We start from the raw sequence: 23,150 nt of genomic DNA on the forward strand, positions 1-23,150 counted from the left end.
ACAGAGTTACTATTTTCCTCCAAGTCCAAGGATAACTACCATGGAGAAACAAGCAGATCGACAAAGGCTGCAGTTAAGTAAAAACAAAACATAAATTATAATTTGGAGATACCTTGTTAAAGAGTGGTCAATATCAAAATCACTCGGTAAATATAAATTAAATATTTAGTTGTGTTATGTATTTTACGTTTTACAGCTCTAGAGACAAAGTCTTTGTTGTGCAATTACTTGAATATCAAAGGTTTGAATATTTCCTGACCAAGTGTTGTGGAAGAATAAAACAATCCATTTTTTACCAAGAAATCAACTGTCAAATTAAAAATGAAGCAAATAATATATCTGTTTGTCTAATTAAATAATATAATATATTTATGAAATGCGTGAAAACGCGGCCTGACACATAGATGGCGCTACTAGAATTAAATCCATATGTTCTTTAGTTAGCCCTAACCCTCAAAAGATGTGTATATGTTGACCCTGCCCCAGGAAAATCAACCGTTAAGGATTGGTATGCTAAGTTTAGAAGTGGTGAAATGAGCACCGAAGACGATGAACACAGTGGATGCCAAAAAGAAGTTGTTACCGACTAAAACATTTAGAAAATCCACAAAATGTTTTTTAATGACAGTAAATTGAAATTGAATGAAATAGCAGACACTCTAAAGATACAACTGAACGTGTACATCATATCATTCACACTTTTGATCAAAAACAACGACGAGTTGATGATTTGGAATAGTGTTTGAAGATGACCAAGCATAATACACCAGAGTTTTTGCACCAATATGTGATAATGGATGAAACATGGCTCCATCATTTCACTCCGAAGTCCAATCGACAGTCATCCGAGAGGACTGCACACGATGAACACGCTCCAAAGTGTGGGAAAAGGCAACAGTCGGCAAGCAAGATGATGGCGTCTGAATTGTGGGATACGCATGGAATAATTTTCATTGACTACCTTGAAAAAGAAAGAAGCATCAATAGCGACTATTACATAGCTTTATTGGACCGTTTGAAAAACGAAATCGCCGAAAAACGGCTGTATTTGAAGGAAAAGAAAATGTCAAAAATCAAACTGGGCTTCGAACTGCTTCCTCATCCACCGTATTCTCTAGATCTGGCCCTTAGCGACTACTTCATGGTCTTAGATCTCAAAATAATGCTCGCTGGGAGGAATTTTTCCAAAATTGAGTACTATTTTGAAGCAAAGGACAAATCGTACTTCAAAAATGGCATCGAAAAGTTGGAGGGTCGTCGAGGAATAATCAGTGTATCACCTTTGAAGGGAATTATGTTGAATAAAAAAAACTAATTTTGCCAAAAAATTTGTTTTACTATGGTAGGCCGGGGACTTTTCAATTGACTTGTTACAACTTAATTAACTCTACGTAATGAATCTCTGATGTGCAAAAGAGAAGACTATTTACTTTATTATCTTGAAATATACCTACTGCTTAAAACACCACGTAACTTACGAGAATTCTTTAATTTTGGTTCCATTTCTCTTCACCAATGAATAAAAGATGAGAAAAAGGCAACCGATTGCGCTTAAAAAGGGTCAAATTGAAAAGACTTCCTACATCTGAAGTCCCAGCATAGAGACATAACAAAAGAAAGTGATCCTCTACGTTCGCTTGTAACAAGGTACTGGAGAAATCGGTTAAGGCTATAGAAATCGTATCTTTGATAGAACTTTTTTATCAATAGAATTTAATATTAGGTCTTCCTTCAATTTCATATATAAAACGCCGTTTGTATGTTGTTTTATACCGGACATAAAAGAATATAAATTGATAAAGGAATATTGCTTTTAGTTTAGGGTTATGGAAGGACGGGAATTTCATTTTTATGTTAGTAACCCTCTATTTACTTAATTGAAAAAGTTGAAAAAATATGATCTAAAATGTATGTACTTAATACATATTTTTACTAAATACATATAGAGACAGTGAATATTTTTTGACTACAGTTAAAATTGACTACCAATAAAAGAATCAAGCACAGAAGCTCTACCAACTGTTAATGAAGTTGTAATTGCTATGGTTGGGTGACCCATTGAAACATAGAGATAACACGGTACAGATTATGCAAGGCAATCATTGTTCTTACGAGACTTTGCAATAACCTTTGACATTTTGGAAAGGAGAATAATTTGGAAGATGAATATGATTTAAACCTTAAATAAAGAAATCCAGTGACAGTTACAATATATACATTATTTTCTGCAAGTAATTTCCTTGTGCCTATCAAAATGATAACAATTTTTCGATATAGTTTTCATAAATACTTTCTTGATATGTGTGTGAAAATTGAAAGTGCGATTATGGTATATTAATTTTAACCACGCAAATCTTTCTTCTGTTAACTAAATACATTTGCTTGGTGCTATCATCAGTAACATCTGTAGATGAAATAAATGATATCAATATCATTGGTACCGCATTTATTCTTCCTTCATCATATAATAGTAGTTTGCATTATATGCAGGAATATATTCAAGATGCCATGACTTTTGCGTGCATATTATCGACCAGATATAGTAAATGCAAATTCAATTCTTAATCATTTGATAGTATATGCACTATATGTACTGTAATGTAAAATTAAAAATTATATGACGTCATCAGTTCATTTGATGTGACTTTACTGATTTATTGAACGGACTATATGATCTATTCAAAGTTTTTTTTATACATACGTCATCAAGATGTTTAATATATTGCCTGCCACGATTTGTAAATTCGTTTTAGAATCAGACAATATTTTCCTAATAAAATTATTATAAATTATATATTACAATTATAATAAAATGAGATATTCTTGTTAAAAGAGACAAAGTTCGAACACGTAAACGAATGAGTCTGTCAAATTCGTCCGGTTGTCAGACGTATGCAAAATTCTTGAAAGCAATAGTGATAAGGGACTATACTCTGACCTATAAACTATTGTGGCTGTATAATTAACTCTGGTTTTTAGATGTACTATAATGTTAAAATAAATTATATTTGATAACCTTTTTGGTTCAATTATTTTATTTAGATTACAATTTTGTTTTATGTCAAAGCTAAGCTGAACTAAAGCTCAGAGTGGGTGGGCAACATTGCGACGTTTTGATGTCACAAATTTAGATGACGTATGTACAAAATAACTTTGAATATACTATATATTAATTTATTCGCAATCCAAAATGAGATGAATTAAAAATTTCTTGTTGTCAGTTCGTACAAAAATTAAAATTAATGATAAAATTGTTTACATCTAACTCGGTAAGAGAAGTGACGCTTGAATAGGACATCTGATAGGTGTGGTGGTATGTATATATGTTATATAAAACGGGCTTGACTCTCCGGCTATCTTTTTGAAATCTATCTGAATGGTAAACGAGTGAGACAGAGTGGTCTGTTTTCTAATAGATGAGAACCCTCAGTGTTCCAGTCACTTCTTTCCGTTAAATAAAACAATATTTTCTAAATCGCTTAATATATTATAATTTCATTAAATGTGGAACTTAATGTTTATATATTTTTTCTCCGAGCTAAGGTCGCATTCTAACAGGATTATTCTAAATATGAACTATAACTATAAAATTACCAAAAACTGTGAAAAGTCTCTCTCCTATTTGATTTATAATAAAATATTAACACATGGTCTGAAGCAAGATCTGATTTAAATGCGAAAAGTTGTAATAACAATCGGAGAAGTTCGTCCCCTCCAGGCAGACTTTGTTTGCCTTTTGCTCTTCAGGGCGTAAACATAAATAACTCTTTCCGTCCCCTAACTTTAAAAGTAAGCGGACGTAATTGGCGAAGCTTAACAAAAACGTTTCCCAAAAGTTTTGGTATACGTTTTGTTAAAGCAAAATTTAAACAATAGGACAAACAACGAAATTATATATTTATACTTTTAAGTACTTTAACCCAACATAAATAATGAGTTTTTAAAAAATATTTCTTAGATTTATCTTTACTGTCTAAATTTTACCGAAAAATAATAAAACCATTTCTGGCCTTTTTCTAATTTAATAATGCTTATATTTTAGGTGCTTGCATATGTTTTGATCAGTAATATCTATTGGTGAAAATGCAAAGCAGCCTAACCCAACTGTTAAATTCGTTGGTTTTGACATTGACATTGTTTTAATTTGACTTGTTGACTCGACATACCGTCTCTGAACTATGAATATTAGATTCGAACTAGAATATATAATTTTAAAAATATTTCAAACAACATTTTTACTTCTGTCCTCTGGCGCGCAAATGGATAATGTTGATAAGAAAGATAAGATAAAATTATGGAAAATATTTTGACCTTTGAAGTCTCCTTTTTAACAATGGTGATTTTTCTGGACTGAATTTTTTTTAATTCTTTGTAATTCCACAATCTGCCCTATAGGCAATAATTATTTCTTATGTTTATATTATATATACATTGCATGTAGAAAATCACTTCATTAAGCGATCTCCTGTATAAAATATTATCTTAATTAGTTTTATTCTAAAGTCTATATATAAATCCAGTCCAGTAATCAAATCAGGAGGTGTTAAATATTTTAGGCTTCGCGCTCCACTATCACGTCGCATATTTAGCTGGTTAGCGAGTATGTTGGGATGCACTGACACTCTTTCGAAGTACTTCACACAAACACGTTGAATTACACTCTCGTTGTATCACTTTATCTGAAATATAGTACGGAGTATCAACAATATCACGCAACACTTTATTTTTGAATCGTTGAATGATGGATATATTAGATTTGCTAGTGGTACCCCATAGACCAAATAGGTTTGAATATAGACTCATACAGCAATATCTTGTTTTCATTTGATATAATTTAAGTTGTTTTCGTTTGGAGAGTATGTGCTTCTTCCAGGTTAGGAGTCGATTTAAGTACATACCAAGATATTTAACATGCTCTGCTTGGGGGATATTCATTGGTGGACATGGTCTTCTACGCCAGGTAAACGTTGAATGGATGGATTTTGTTTCATTGGCTTTAATGCGTCATGTCTTCAACCATAATTGATGCTGTGACTGGATCTTCATGGGATGCTAAGATAAAAGTGTCATCTGCGTATGTGGCAACAGAAGTTATTTTTGTGGTGGGCAGTTCGTCAGTATACATAAGATACAGTACTGGACCCAGTACACTATCTTGCGGAACTCCTGAATATATGGGATTTAATTCGGTATGTTCATCGCCTTGATTTACAATAAAGTGTTTATCAGTGACATACGATTTTAGTAACTGATAGTCCGGATGAGGGAGAAGTTTTTTTAATTTAACCTGCAAGCCCGTATGTTATACTTTGTCAAAAGCCTGAGCCTAAGAAAGCAGCCGAACAATGTCTTTTGGTATTTAGGTCAGTGTTTATTTTGTTTACGTGTTTATGCACTTGTTCTATAGTCCCATTATCCGCTTATTGCGAAAACCAAACTGATGTTCTGGAATAATTTTCCTTTTTTCTATTATATAGTTTAGCTTCTTTACGTATGGTTTCTCGAAAACATTCGATATTATCGGTAATAAACTTATAGGCCGGTAGGAGGGTCACCTCTTCTGGTATTTTTCCTGATTTAAGAATCACTAATATTTTAGTTGCTTTCCTGATGCTAGGAATGTAAGTAATTCGTAGCATAGCATTAAATATAAATGTCTTTTTCTGATAGTTTTTTTTAAATTTTACCAGTAATTAAATCATAAACAGGAGCTTTTTTAATATTGATCTTTCTTAGTATTGTTTGTTTAAATTTTTTGACCGTTAATTTCTCGTGCGGTAAGTCATCTGGACTGAATAATAATAATTTATTAGTTGTTTAAAAATGGACATTATATGAGTTTGTAGTAATGTAGATAAATTTATAATATATTATAATTTTATATCATTGGATTTCAGTGTCTATTTTGAAACAATTTATGGATGATTCAATGGATTCATCAAATGGATTCAAATATAAATTAATATCCACAATATCCACAGCAGAACTTTAAAATTGTATTTTTCTTAAACTATTTTAAAATTGCTTTTAGTTTATAGTGTGGAATGTATAATAATATCCGAACCGCCATTTCTATATAATAAAAATATAAGATCAATGCCCTTGCCCTTCATACATAATTTTTGATTCCACGGAACTTTTTTTAACTTCGAAAAACATCCAAGAGAATAGGGAAGAGTATCAATTCCACTCACTAATACATACATCCGGAACAACGTATTTAGGAAACTTTTACCATCAATATATATTTTTGTAAAAGAAATAAGAATCAGGAAAGTTATCCTCCACCCGAGAGATTTCCGTTCTCTCGTTTTTGTTTTTCCATCACGAGCGCGTACGTAACTATTTTCTCCGTTAAGTTTGAAACGAACAGGAAGTAATTGGCCAAACTAAAAAAGTCTGGGGAAATGCCTAACATTTCGTACAAAAATAATGTTGCGTTTAGGTTTTATTTATTTTAAAAAATAAAAAAAGAAATGTATAAAACAAAATAGAAAATCTAATTCCAAGAAAACGTTTTGCCATTTTTATTTGCTACTTAATGGAGATACTTTACACCAAAGTACAAATGAAAATTTATGGAAATTAGTCGTGCTCAAGAGTGTATTTGCAGTTTAACAAATATTTTATAGAAATTACACTGGTTGGATTTATACTTATATATGCGCTATACATTTTATATATAACCTATCACCACGATTCCGGGAGAAAGGGAGAAAGCCATTGTCATCTTTCTAATATAATTCTAATAGGGTTTTAATTCTTGTATTATATACTACACATCTTTCATGAAACGATCTCATCCGCCGTTGCAGTCATAAGTTGCCCCCATACGACATCTTCCAGTCGCGTGCTAATTCAACTTTGCGAATCTATAGTTAGTTTCACTATTTGTTTTTCCTCTTGTCCTCATGCCCAATAACAGCAGTCGGCTTAGCGGGTATCATATCCTTCATGTCCCAAATTTAACGCAGTAGCAGTAGCCACCCACAGGAGTCAACTATGAGGCGGTTTCGTTTTAGTGTATTGGCAAGCTCAGAGGCAGTTCCACATAACCCTGTAGAACTTGTCAATCCAAAGCAAGTCTCCGTGATCAGGTATGCGTCCTGGTTTTCATTTCAATGCCTGGCTGTAGGCTGGAATAGAAACAAACAAAAGCAACAACAACATTTTTCATTACTATTGGTGCAAAACTTCTTGGATAAAACACGAAAAAACAAAAAGAAAGAACTGGAATTAAAATATAGGAAAACGTATCGGTTAACTGGACATCACGATCACAATTTTCAGTACATAATAAATTTGCTCGTACACAAAATAGTACTGAAACCTATATGTACACAAGGAATTCAATTATAGGGTTGTTCCACAAAAAGTAATATAAATACAATACAAATTGTCCAGGACAGTTTAGAGAAACCATACAAGTCTATGGAAGTATTGTAGGAGTACCCAGATACTACATGACTAGTTACTTACACCGATACCTTTAGATACGAAATGTCACGCAGGAAATTAAGAGAATTCTAAGACGAATTGAAAAGAGACTCCAGTGTCAGGTCAACAAGTATTGCCACTCTCGGATGACCACTCTGGAACACCAGAACAGAATACAGAAATAACGAAACCAAACCATTTGATCTTGTGTGGTGTAGTGTAGTGAGATACATTTTAGAGAAAAAAAGCAGTGTTAATACCAGAAGCTAAAATTGTGCCAATAGGTGCTCCTGGATATATACCTAGATTTAAGTTAATCTAAAGACAAAATTGTAGGTTAGTCGGCAGTACCTAATAACAATGCAGTAACAACAATAGCAAAAATAAACTTTGAGCTCTTATATCATATGATTAGACACGGTTAATCATGTTTACTTATAGGTTCCGAATTAAATCGTGCCTCTGGAATGACGCGCTAAAACTATAACATAGCTAGGTGCTAAAATTGATCAATGTTTTTAATTTTTTTCAGTACTGGGTACTCTCTGTGTCTATCTTTTTTATTCTCTATTTTTACAACTCCGGTAAAATGAGGCTTTATAACTAAAGTGTTGCTGTAGGTTTTTAATATAATCTTAATAAAACTTTTTCCGGTCATCTTGGACCTAACTTCCATCATCGCTGAACCTATGAATAACAGGTCAATTGAAAGGTCCCCAGCCTGACACATAGATGGCGCTACTAGAACTAAATTCATATGTATTTTAGTTAGCCCTAACCCTCAAAAGATGTGTGTATAAATTTGACAGCTGTTGGATCATTAGTTTGTGAATTATAGCATTTCGAGTGAAGCAACTTATGTTATTGTGAAAAAAATGGATAAAAAGGAATTTCGCGTGTTGATAAAATATTGCTTTTTGAAGGAAAAAAATAAAGTTGAAGCAAAAACTAGGCTTGATGCCGAGTTTGGACACTGCAATCAATCATCAAGGATTGGTATGCTAAGTTTAGATGTGGTGAAATGAGCACCGAAGACGGTGAAAGCAGTGGACGCCCAAAAGAGGTTGCTACCGACAAAAACATTTAAAAAATCTACAAAATTATTTTGAGTAACCGTAAATTGAAATTGAATGAAATAGCAGACACTGCTCTGCTCTGTACAAAATGGGTGCCGCGCGAGCTCACTTTTAACCAAAAACAACGACGAATTGATGATTCAGAGCAGTGTTTGAAGATGATCAAGAGTAATAAACCCGAGTTTTTGCATCGATATGTGACAATGGATGAAACATGGCTCCATCATTTCACTCCGAAGTCCAATCAACAGTCATCCGATTGAACTGCACACGATGAACCCGCTCCAAAGCCTGGGAAAACGCAATAGTCGCCTGGCAAGATTATGGCGTCTGTATTTTGGGATGCACATGGAATAATTTTTATTGACTACCTTGACAAAGGAAGGACCATCAACAGCGACTATTACATAGCGTTATTGGGCCGTTTGAAGGAGGAAATCGCCGAAAAACGGCTGCATTTGAAGAAAAAGAATGTGCTGCTTCACTAAGGCAATGCACCGTGTCACAAGTCAGTGAAAACAATGGCAAAAATCCATGAATTTGGTTTGGAATTGCCTCCTCATCCACCGTGTTCTCCAGATTTGGCCCCAGTGGCTATTTCCTGTTCTCAGATCTCAAAATAATGCTAACTGGGAAGAAATGTTCGTCCATTCGGTGATCGCCGAAACTGAGGCCTATTTTGAAGCAAATGACAAATCATACTACAAAAATGGTTGAAAGGTTGGAAGGTCGCTATAATCAGTGTATCACCCTTGAAGGGAATTATGTTGAATAAAAACATGTTTGCTAATTTTGCCAAAAAAATGTGTCTTACTATGGTAGGCCGGGATGGGTTCAATTGATCTGTTACATAATATGTGTCTCTTTGTAATGTTTTGTATATATCAGGATTAACCATAATTAACCTGTAAACGCGGTTACAAGTCAAAAATGACAGTCCAGCCGAATGTAGCAGCGATTTTGGGAACGAAATTCTCATTCATTATTGAAAATAATCTATTTAATCAAATATAAAAATTGGCTCTCTTGGTTCAAGACAGGTACTTTTTTTGATTAGAACCCTTGTTGCATCGATGCCAAAAGGGATTTTTATATCGGATTATTACCCGTGATGAAAAGTTAAAAAATCCGAAGTATGGTATATAAAAAGTACAATTAGATGAGTATTATAAAAAAATGCGTCGATATGTGATTAATATTTAAACACTGACTGTTATGTCGGTGAAGAAGTCGTCCCTTGAACGAAACAAAGAGTAGGGAATGATGAACAAATATATTTTTGTTCAGCATCACATAAATTACAAATAAATTACCATAAATTATTTACAGAGATATTTAATCTGATAAGCATAAATAAGGCTGTCTATTATGAATTCCTGAAAATTAATTGCCAGTATTACTATTTAAGAAACCTTTTTAATATTACATAAGTTTGCTGTATATAAAATAATTATTATACCAAAACATAAATGTAATAAAATGGGATAATTAATTATACATAGATATAATGTCGAATACATTCAGAACTAATTTCAGTTAATGAAAGTGATCACCGATATCAACCCATCTGAAAATGTAGGTTTCACGGTCTTACATAAATCTTATTAATTACGATGGGGCTGACCCAACTCAAACCTTCGAAATTTAGAAGGGTTTTTTGATCCCTAATGTTGATTTTCACAGGGGCAGTAATATATCATGTAGAATTTAGTATTTGTTTCTGTAAAATATATGTAGGTACATTTTATTTGGTACTACAAATGGTTTATGATAAATTCAATAAAATCACTTTCCTTAAATACTAATTTCCATAATTAGTTTAGTTTAAATTAAGTGGCTTACCGAAAATAAATTTTGACTATTTTCAACTCTATGGATAATGTCAAAGCTAAACTGTATATTGAAAGAATTTAACTAAGGAAAACAATGAAAGGAATCATGTAATGGGTTTAGTGGAAGTTAGCATATATCCCTATACGATTTGAATGCCAAGCAGATAGAAGGAAATGGGCTTCTAACACTATTGAACGAACAAATATATGCTCTCAAAACAAAAAAGCATTTTATTTTAAAAAAATACCCGATACACGTTTTCTTTCTCATCACAAAACGTACATCCTCAAATGAATATTTTGATTTCTTTTGTGTTGTAGTTACTAGGGCCAGATATGAAAAAATAACCTGTTTGGTAGCCTTGCCACTAACATTAACTAAACTGTAACCATATGATAAAATACAAAACTTATTCATCAGCATCTTGCATGGAAAATTTAACCTTAAATATACAGCTGAACAATAGTCGCCGTTTTGTGCAAAGAATGCAGGCAAATCTGAATTATTTGTGTTATCAACCTTCGTTCCATTATTTTTTTTGGTTTGTTTTTGGCACTGTTGGCAGCACAAAACCGATGTTTAACTATGAAATATAGGACATATAATCCAAATAAGGATAAGAAGCGCACCAAAACGTTTACACATATAAAAATGGTGGTTAGGAAACGATGAGTAACGTCAATGTTTCGTAGCGCCGCCGATTTGTGATTAATGTGGTGATTTCTTAAATTTTGCGCTTTTATTTATACTAAAACCTTTTTTTGGCCATTGTAAACACTTCACATCTCAATCAATACTCAAAAATAGCTATTTTATTCAGAACAATCAGGGCATGAAAATTCGCGTTGGATACTCAAATGATCTTTTAATATTTTGACAAGGTTTCGACAGAATCTCATCTGCCACTTCCAGGTCTTGTTTGTTTTTGTAGTACTGCTTCGCGTTAAAAGAGCAGATGTGATATATGTAGCAAAATGGCAGAGAAATACTTTGATATAATGCTCGGTTATATGTTATTAAATCTAGAAAAACTATACTACAATGGGTTTTAATCGATCGTGCTATTTACCAGATATATCTTCTTCTGTTTTGTTTCTTTGATAGATTCTATGTTTTGTGTTTACAATTGAATAGTAAGCATGGAACAACTGTTGGATAGCGCTAGATAATATATTCATTAATATATATTTTATGACTTATGTTATTAAATTAAATTAAAATAAATGTTGTTAATTTAAATTAAAAAAGACTTATTTAAAACTTTAATAATATGAAAGTTTATTTTTATATTAGTTTATCAGTCAAATAGATATATAATTAATATAACAAATAGGTTCAAGAAATTATTTGCCAAATAGTATATATATATATATATATATATATATATATATATATATATATATATATATATATATATATATATATAAAGAATACAATTAATAAAAAATGTTACAAAGGTATTAATGTTATAAAAGATATAAAAAATAGTATTATTTAATTTTAGTTTAATGTCGATTAAATATATTTACCAGCAAAACAAAATACCATAACAAAAATAATAAGCCTTTAAGTTCGAAAATGATTTACCGGATATATATTCCTCTCTAAAGCCTTTACGTATGTACATTCTCATTGGCAAAGTTATGGTGTGGTTTAACAACGGGATTATTACGAGTTTCACAACTCGTACTAGACCTCTATCAACATTCACCTTCATTTGTCGCGACAGTTAACATCTATACTGTGATTTGGGTTGGAATTTATGTTGACGGAGAATAGGAATTGTTTTAATGGAGAAAAAACATAGAAAACACTTTTAATTTTCTTTAGTAATACAATACTGAATGTTAAAAAAAGTGTTATTTTAATTTGTATTATGTATTAATGAATAATTTAACACAATTCAACTCCTTATTATTTCAAAAGGTACAAAACTATAGTTAAATTTTTAGAATTTATCGTCATTTAGATAAAATTGTTATCTCTAAATGAACATTTCTTAAATACGTTTTTGAACAAAGCAATGACTATTTCAAAATATTTACAGATGTATTTTAATTGCATTATAAATATAAATTGACAGACCGATGGTCTTATATGAATTAGCTTTGTTATTTATAATTGCATTTCTACCTATAGTACACTTAAAACGTATGGGATATATGACTATTATGGAAAATAGTCATATATCGATGATAGAGACTGCAATATTAAATGAGGATTCTTTTGGCCAATCGATTCGTATATTTTAACTTAATCGAAATAAACGAATTATGTTTTATTATGTTCAACACAATGGGTTTCAAACATCCACCATTTTTAAATGTCACTCACATGGTTATATAGTATTTATATAGTACATCCAAAGTAGGAGTGAGCATTGATCTATAATCTTAGAACAAATGATAACATTTTTGTTTCATTATTTTATATGCATTAGAATGTTGTAATATATAAAAGCTAAAATAAAGTAAAAGTCAAAGTTAAATTCAGCAACTTTGTGACGTTTTGACGTCCTAAACGATCTTAAATGAAATAATAAAATATACTCATGTTATATACTCACCATTATATTATTGTTATTTCTTATTATATTATTACAGTTATACTGACATGTTTGATCAAAAATATGGAGTCAATGCCGATCAATTTTGTCACCATTGACTTCGACCATTTGACAGAGATATTCGTTAAATTTGCATCTATATTTAAATTAAATAATATGGTAACAACATATATTTTGTAAGTACATTGTCATCTTTACAATATTATATATATTATTTATATATATATATATATATATATATATATATATATATATTATATATATATATATATAAATATATTATTATATATATATATATATATATATATATATATATATATAAATATATATATATATATATATATATATATATATATATATATATATATATATATATATATATATAAATATGTGCACAACTAATAATCAAACCGTAAAAACCAAATATTACCGATAAATAAATAATGTTATAAATAATAAGTAAATACATGCGTTTTACAAAAACAAAAATTAGTAACTTTTATGTTAAATGTGTTTTGTATTGCACATAATTACGTATATTATGGATATTATTTACTATGGTAAATATAATCTAGGTTGAAATATTCATTTATTAAATTTGCCACTATTTTAACACTTTTTTGTCCTATATTAATATAGACTTTGTGCATATTGTCTATACACATAAGGAAATATTCATAAACAAACATAAATAACAAATGATAAACTAATATAAATATATATAACTTAGTAATAATTATATCAATATATATTATGATAAATTTATGTGAATTTTATAGTACAAATTGTATTTTCCATTGATGTATTTCTGTTAAATTTTTTACTGCTAAATGTTATACTACATAAAAATTTCTTTGGTAATATATTATCATCTCTAAATTAACTGATACATATTTACATTATAAACAACGGACTGAATTGTGATCAATGAATAAATAATAATAACTGATAAATCTATATTAGGGTTACTAACAACAATATTAGAATTTATTGATGGATAAACAATAATCATAATAATGGAAGAGAAATAAAACTTGTCGAGATTATAAATTCCCCCATCGAAAATAACTTACGAATAAATAATTTATTATTTAGTTGTTTATCCGAACGGCAACGAGACGCAAAACTTCACTGACATAACAAGACGATAACCACGTGCCAGACCGATTTCCAACGGAGATGTCGATGCTCGGTCTCGCCACGAATCGGTTGCAAACTGAGCGTCGCTTGGTGAACGATGTGGAATCGGAACCGGTGGAAATAGCGTATGCGCGCTCCTGATGAGATCCGACTAAATTTCCGTATCACGACGCCTGATTTTCATTTTCTTTGTTGTGGATATGACGGCGCTTCTAACGCACATTTATTAATATATATTGTTATTGAAATTTTTGCTATTTGTTTAGCATCGATTTTCAGTTTTATATATATAGATTTATTTTAACTATTTATGTAATTTCCAATAGGGAAAAGTAAAGAACTTTTCAAATATAACAAAAAATACCAAAAGAAGAGTTATAGAGTATGATCGGACTATATTTCCGTGTCTCGAAGCCTGATTTTCCCTTTCTTTATTGTGATATGACGGCGCTTTTAAAGCACATTTATTAATATATTGTTATTGAAATTTTTTTCTTTTGTTTAGCATGGATTTTCAGTTTTACATATTTAGATTTATTTTAACTATTTATGTAATTTCTAATAGAGAAAATAAAAAAACTTTTCAAATATAACAAAAAATACCAAAAGAAGAGTTATAGAGTATGATCGGACTATATTTCCATGTTTCGAAGCCTGATATTCCTTTTCTTTGTTGTGATATGACGGCGCTTTTAAAGCACATTTAGCAATTTTTGCTATTTGTTTAGCATGGATTTTCAGATTTACATATTTAGATTTATTTTAACTATTTATGTAATTTCCAATAGAGAAAATTAAAAAACTTTTCAAATATAACAAAAAATAACAAAAGGAGAGTTATAGAGTATGATCGGACTATATTTCCGTGTCTCGAAGCCTGATTTTCCTTTTCTTTGTTGTGATATGACGGCGCTTTTAAAGCACATTTATTAATATATTGTTATTGAAATTTTTTTCATTTGTTTAGCATCGATTTTCAGTTTTACATATTTAGATTTATTTTAACTATTTATGTAATTTCCAATAGAGAAAATGAAAAAACTTTTCAAATATAACAAAAAATAACAAAAGAAGAGTTATAGAATATGATCCGACTATATTTCCGTGTCTCGAAGCCTGATTTTCCTTTTCTTTGTTGTGATGTGACGGCGCTTTTAAAGCACATTTATTAATATATTGTTATTGAAATTTTTTGCCTTTTGTTTAGCATGGATTTTCAGTTTTACATATTTAGATTTATTTTAACTATTTATGTAATTTCTAATAGAGAAAATAAAAAAAACTTTTCAAATATAACAAAAAATACCAAAAGAAGAGTTATAGAGTATGATCGGACTATATTTCCATGTTTCGAAGCCTGATTTTCCTTTTCTTTGTTGTGATATGACGGCGCTTTTAAAGCACATTTATTAATATATTGTATTGACATTTTTGCCATTTGTTTAGCATGGGTTTTCAGTTTTACATATTTAGATTTATTTTAACTATTTATGTAATTTCCAATAGAGAAAATGAAAAAACTTTTCAAATATAACAAAAAATACCAAAAGAAGAGTTATAGAGTATGATCGGACTATATTTCCGTGTTTCGAAGCCTGATTTTCCTTTTCTTTGTTGTGATATGACGACGCTTTTAAAGCACATTTATTATATATTGTATTGACATTTTTGCCATTTGTTTAGCATCGGTTTTCAGTTTTACATATTTAGATTTATTTTAACTATTTATGTAATTTATAATAGAGAAAATGAAAAAACTTTTCAAATATAACAAAAAAATACCAAAAGAAGAGTTATAGAGTATGATCGGACTATATTTCCGTGTCTTGAAGGCTGATTTTCCTTTTCTTTGTTGTGATATGACGGCGCTTTTAAAGCACATTTATTAATATATTGCTATTGAAATTTTTATCATTTGTTGTGTGTATGTTTAGCATTAATTTTAACTATTTGGGTGAATATCCAATGTGGAAAATGAAAATATATTTCAAATATTACAACAAATATCAAAGGAAGACTTGAATATGAATTTTTATTCATATTTTAATTTTAGTTACACCTTAGTTATTAAGAATAAATAGAAAATAGAGTACATTTTATTAATTAATTTTAGAATAAATTTTAAAGGTATAAAATTTAAAAAATCATTAAAATAAGTGTTACTTTTTATTATTTATTATTAATAAGTATTAAGGAATATAAAAAATCAACATCTAATAAAAGCGAAACCTTGTTTATGTGATCTACCTTATATTACGTATTTTATTTATTTTTAATAAAATAATTTGGTCTTTTTATTTGAAAAAATGAATGAAAATTTTAAGTTTAGACAAAATAGTCCCAATCGTTGTTCGTCGATTATAAAAAAGATATTACTAAAAAATATCCAGTGCATTTTAGTCGAAAATTAAGCAAATCATTTTTAAATAGTTCTCTGCTGCTTGCTTTTCTTTGCATTCTTTGTGATTTTCTTTTGTGTCGATAAAATAAGGTTTAATAAATATTTTGTCCTTGCCTGTTTCCGATTTAGTTGAGATTTGCCGGAAAATAATCACGTGACATTTAATCACTTCGACGTACACGATCATTAATCAATCTAATGGAAGCGTCGTGGGTCGTTCCGTCATTTATAACTTCGAATGACAATTACTCCCTTAACATCTCCAAACGATATATAGTCAGTCGACAGAACTACGCCACGGAATCGAACGAAATCGAATTCGATATACCGAAAATTGAATGATTGTGGCGGATTTAACTAAATTGACTCGAAATCAAATCGCGGTACGTCGCCTTATACAGAATTTAGGGATTCGGAAGCACAGAACTCGTGAATAAAATGCTCTAAATTCAAGGTAATGTTTTATGAAAGGAAATGTTTGAAAATATGAACAAATTATAAAATATTAAGAGACTAAATAACCGGTCAATTGAAAAGTCCCCAGCCTACTAATAAAACACATTTTTTTGGGCAAAATTAGTTTTTTTTATTCAACATAATTCCCTTCAAGGATGATACACTGATTATAGGGATCCTCCAACTTTTCAATATCATTTTTATAGTCAATTTGTCTTTTGCTGCAAAATAGGCCTCAGTTTCGGCGATCACCTCTTCATTCGACGAAAATTTCTTCCCAGCGAGCATTCTTTTGATATCTAAGAATAGGAAATAGTCGCTGGGGGCCCGATCGCCGGTGAATGAGGAAGCAATTCGAAGCCCAATTCATGGATTTTTGCCATCGTTTTCATTGACCTGTGACACGGTGCATTGTCTTGGTGAAGCAGCACATTTTTTCCTTCGAATGCGGCCGTTTTTCGTCTTTTAAACGGCCAAATAACACTATGTAATAGACGCTGTTGATGGTCATTCCTTTTTCAAGGTAGTCAATGACAATTGTTCCATGCGCATCCCAAAATACAGACGTCATAATCTTACCAGCCGATTGTTACGTCTTCCCACGCTTTGGAGCGAGTTAATCATGTGCAGTCCACCCATGTTTCATCCATTGTCACATATTGACGCAAAATCTCGGGTTTATTAAGCTTGATCATCTTCAAACACTTTGCACAGAGCTTTCTCATACCCAAATATTCGTGAATGATATGATGTACACGTTCAGTTGATATCTTTAGAGTGTCTGCTATTTCATTTTCAATTTCAATTTACGGTCATTCAAAATCATTTTGTAGATTTTTTAATGTTTTCGTCAGTAACAACCTCTATTGGGTGTCTACTGCGTTCGCCGTCTTTGGTGCTCATTTCACCACGTTTAAACTTAGTATACCAATCCTTGATTGTTGGTTTTCTTGGGACAGTGTCCGAAAACTCGGCATCAAGCCAAGTTTTAGCTTCAACTCTATTTTTTCCCTTCAAAGGGCAATATTTTATCAACACGCGAAATTCCTTTTTTCCATTTTTTTCACAACAACAAAAGTTGCTTCACTCAAAATGCCATAATTCACAAACTAATGATCCAACAGCTGTGAAAATTATACCCGCATCTTGTGAGGATTAGGGCTATTGACCTGTTATAACTAACCTTGATTTTATTTAATATTATATATTATAGATATTTATTTTTCCTAATTTTATATCACAGCTTGTATAATATTTGAGATGATGTTAATAAATAATATAATTATGCATAGCTGTAGTAAAAGAAGTTAATGTTAAATACTGAATCACTGGATATACTGAATAATAATAACATTTATTAGAAAAAGTGTTTTACTAAATCTTGATGTAACCCATCAAAAATTCAATTATTAATTCACAATATTAATTAGCAAATCAAGATGAATTAGTGAAGTTAGGACTAATGACAATATTATGTCTGTCAGTTTCCATCCGATCCAATTTTATTTTGAACATTTTGGATAAATCTTTGTTCTGATGAAGAAATTTTGTAATTCTTGGTTAGCTTTACTGTTGGACTACATTTGGCAATGGTGACAGCGCTGCCAGGAACTGATAAATTTGTTCTTGATTCTACGATTGTATACGGTTTTGTTAACTTATTTCTTTACAGATGTGAATATTATCAAAAACATTTATGGTATATTATACCATCAACCTTGAAAGTAAATTTTAGTTTACAATATGCGGTGAGTCAAAAGACGTTATTTGTAAACAAATACCATATTTTTGAATATTGGCCAAGAAGGGGTTAAAGTTGCCACCTTTTTGAGAAACGATTGTAATTTCGCCAAATATAAATTAATTGTTGGCTCCATGATCTAATTCTGGATAATAGTGGAATACTACTCGCTCCTGGACCACACGTCTGTGGAGACGCTCAACTTCATTATGTCGTGCTCATTGTTATTGTATTTGATATGCACGATCTCGTTGCATTCTAAGCCAGTCAGCTTCATTTCCAGTTACCCTCGAACGCAATTGTGACATAGCAATGCGACTATTATCATTTTCTTGTCTGTCTTTATTATCAATTCATCAAAAAATACCTACATTTGTAAGAAATATAAATCGTGGTAAAGTATTAAACGGTCAGTGCAGAGAAATTATCTTCATTGTTTAATATATTGTATATTTTAAGAGCGGTTTTTGGCCGCTCATTTTAATGAGTATGTAACAGTTGTAGTCACAAATGAAATTTCGGAGCTCACCCGTAAATATTTGACAACCATCAAAAATATCGATCCCTTATGAAAATGACAGTTTTATGAGAAAACAGCGTTGTTGTTTTTACTATTTTCCTCGGAAGTATTATATATTTTATCACCATATACCATCTTTCTTAGACACATACCTTCCCAGGACTTCCACAACTATTTCAAAATTTGTCAAATTGGTCCAGCCGTTCACTAGTTTTAGCGACACTAACGAACAGCAATTCGTTTTTAAATATATCGAAATTTTTTCACGTACAGGGAGATTTCGTAACGATTAAGTTCTGGTTTATGATTAAATAAAGCGAAGAATGTACTTAAATCTTAGCTTAATATCTATCCTAAAATATATCTGTACAATAATGTTAATTATATTTAATATATTCATTCTTAATAATGGTAGGTTAGCACTGATATTTTATTATGGCAAATATGAATAAATATTAAGATAATTTATAATATATAATAAAATATATATGTTATATATCAATATGCAGTTTGGTATATAACATATATATTTTATTATATGCATATTTATCGTTAATATCTAGCAACAAGTCGCATAGTCGCATAGTCTATTAGATCACTGCACAAAGAATAAACAACAATTTTAAATGCATTAACAATCTGTTTTAGCGATGAAAATGTATGATGTATTTCGTAATATCTTTATGCGTCAATAAATGTATATATTATATTGTTGCTGCTTTCAGTGTTCTCAATATTTTATCTAAGACAAAATATCATCCATTGTTTCATATTTAATATTATTTTATTTTTATAAAATGTCTCGACACATATTTTCCATATTCAACGCGAAAGTAGCATCAATTTTAAATTCCATTCCGAAGTTATCCCTTGTTGGAAAACTTATTTTAGATGCCAAATACATCCTAGTCTAAAGTTTTGAATTTTAAATTTGAAACTTGGGACAGCTAAAAAGCCAAATACACTTTTAAAATATTAATTTGGAAAAGAAAATTGCCCGTCTCCGGCTAGTAAAATCAGAAAAACTATTGTTGTCTGAAAAACAGAATAATTTTTACATAGTACAGAATGAAATTATGCAAATTTCTGTTAAGGCTACATGAACAATTAGTTTTTTATTTTTGTATTAAAGCTTAGTACATTTTTTGACTACAAACAATATAAAGCTATAACATGAGTTATAATCTATAAATAGTTTACGCAATTATTTTATAGAAGATTAATTTTTGAAACAATATCATCATCATCATCACCATCATTAAATTATAAAACGTTCTTGGATATTGTGTGCTTCTATAGAAATATGCTGCTGTTGGTCGCTACTTCAACAACATAGATCGCAGCTATTCTGACTTCAGCAGTAGTTTGTTACCTTTCTAGTCTTCCGATTATTCTTGATTTCAATACATTTCCTTTTGGATCTGTTCATTTGATTTTCTATCTAAGAAGTTAACTGCGCCAAAGAGATCTGCAAGAGTATGCTGCTTCATTTGAAAACAGCATGTTCAAATAACCTTAATATGCATCTTAAGCGTAGACTTGTTCTTCTACTGTGCATTGATCTTCGAATACCATCCTAAATTTTTAACGATTTTCATGAGTTTCAAGGATATCCAACAATATTTCTTTAATGAAGTCTAATTACATACAAATAGCACAATACTGATGAGTCAACTACTGAAGAACAACATTCATTAACATTAAATATCAATGCAAAAGCTATAAATAAATGTACAAGTCATTCGAGCTAAGCTTAAACAAGAACCATGATCTGGCGAGAGGAAGTATCAAGATACGTTCACCGGCAACAAGTGTTCAATATATAATATACCCTTAATTGGATTTAGATTTGAAGCAAACATTCCTTGAGTATATCAAACGACCAATGTTAAACGCAACAAGTTGAAAATTATGCTATTTATATGGTTTTAATTGATAAGCGATGCTCTTAAACATCAAAATAATTATAGTATTCTACAAAAGTGATAGAATATGACCGATCTGCATGCCCTGATTCTTTATTAACTTTAACTTTAAGGTTAAAATTTAAGGTTTTAGGTTGCTATGTGTCAATATGGGCTTAAGGATATGCCTGTTAATATTGGTAATCTGTTAATAATGACTGGTTCAATGATTTGATGTTTACAGTTTCCTTTCTGCTTTCTCCAGGTCTTTCCCTACGTATATTAAAGTAGTATCGTCAGCAAATTATACTATATTGCAATTTAGGAACTGTATAGGCCTCCTCATGCTTAACCCTGAAGGTTCTATTGGAAATATAAGATCTTAATATCAGGCATATAAATTAATTTTAAAGGATGTACAACACATGGTGTTGCTGTGTATTAATTGAATCAGGTACATTCGTAACCAGATTCATATTGAAGCCTCACTGTAATGGCAGGCTTCATTGTTGGGTATGTGCCATTTCGTCGAAGTATGAACAAAACAATTTTTAATGCGCTGCAAATATCCAAATTTGTACCAAGTTTGTACCGAAAGGAGCGTTTCTCAATGAAACAATGAATGGGGGTCGCTATCAACTACAATTGATGCAGTTTAGCCTAGCACTGCGCGAAAAATAGCCGGAATACGGGCAAAGACAAAACAACGTTATTCTTCAGTATGACCGTGTCGCAACTACCACAAGTTGCATAATCAAAAGATACATCATTCCTTCGAGATGAAATCCGTAAATTACCTGAATGATAGGAAAAAGTAGCCGCTATCGATCAACAATACTTTGAATAAAGTACATTTTACCGATTTTTCACGATAAAGCTTCAAATGAGAAAAATCCTTTAAAACTAATTTGTAAGTCCAATAATTCTGTAAATTGTCTGGGAGCAGTTTGCTTAGTTGAATATTAAGCCAGTTACCACCGTGTCAAGAAAAATGTTCACCTTGAAAACACATTTTTGCTTACAGGGAAATTTAAATAAATACGACAAATATAAATAAATATTGAGATAATTACAAGATACATTAAAATACCTATATTTTTAAAGGTAAACTTATACATTTGATAAATAATGGAAATTGCATCTAGAGCAAACTTGTGACAGTTTTGGAGATTTTTAAAACCAATATACAGTTTGAGTTTTCAGATCTAATCAGTGAATCAGTTATTATTCAACAGTTAACGTATATAATATATGATATATCTTACCTTAAAATACTGTTGTTGCGTGAAATCACCTTCAATACGTTAAAAATCCTTTCCAATTTATTGCTTCTATATCACAATCACTCAACAATTGGCAAAAAATATTTTAAAGAGTTATATATGCAAAGTTTATCTTAAATATCTAGCAACAAGTCACATATACTATTAGATCACTGCACTAAGAATCAACAACAACTTTAAACAGATCAACAATCTATTTTAGTGATGAATATTTGAGCTAAATTTCAACTTGAGCAAACGATTATGTGAGATGAACACTAACAATATTATTCCTATTTGTATCGTTAAAATCCGTTGGAAACCGATAAAAACCCGAAATAAATCTGCGAAGTAACTTAAACTGTCTCTAAAATCACCGGGAAAATAAAACGACGGAAATATTTCAACGTTTTAACTATGATTTAGTAACTAATTTCGATTTTTAAGGTTAGGAAATATTGCTTCTGATTGTGTTCGTATAGAGTGTGTATTTAGCGGTTTGAAGCGAAGATGGAGCCACAGGTTGGTTATATAGTTTATTGATTTTTCCTGCAGGAGAGCCTGGGAGGAAGCTTTTGAATCCGGACTGTGTTTCTTGCAGAAAGGATGGGCAAAAATAGTTAATGTAGGTCAATAGACGTTAAAATGTCTATCGTGCAAACTTAAGTAGAGTTGTTTTTGCTATAGGTATCCAAAAAAATATTTTTCTGAGTAGTTTTACAGAAAAAAAAACAAAAACGGAAAATTATTCAGTACGCCAAGGTATTATATACCCTTAATACGTTTAAGGGGTTAGTACATCGAGTAAAATTTG

Source organism: Rhynchophorus ferrugineus, unplaced genomic scaffold (genome assembly GCF_030347505.1).
Source record: "Rhynchophorus ferrugineus isolate W39M unplaced genomic scaffold, kcgeb_rfMv2 rfM3, whole genome shotgun sequence".
Taxonomy (NCBI): domain Eukaryota; kingdom Metazoa; phylum Arthropoda; class Insecta; order Coleoptera; family Curculionidae; genus Rhynchophorus; species Rhynchophorus ferrugineus.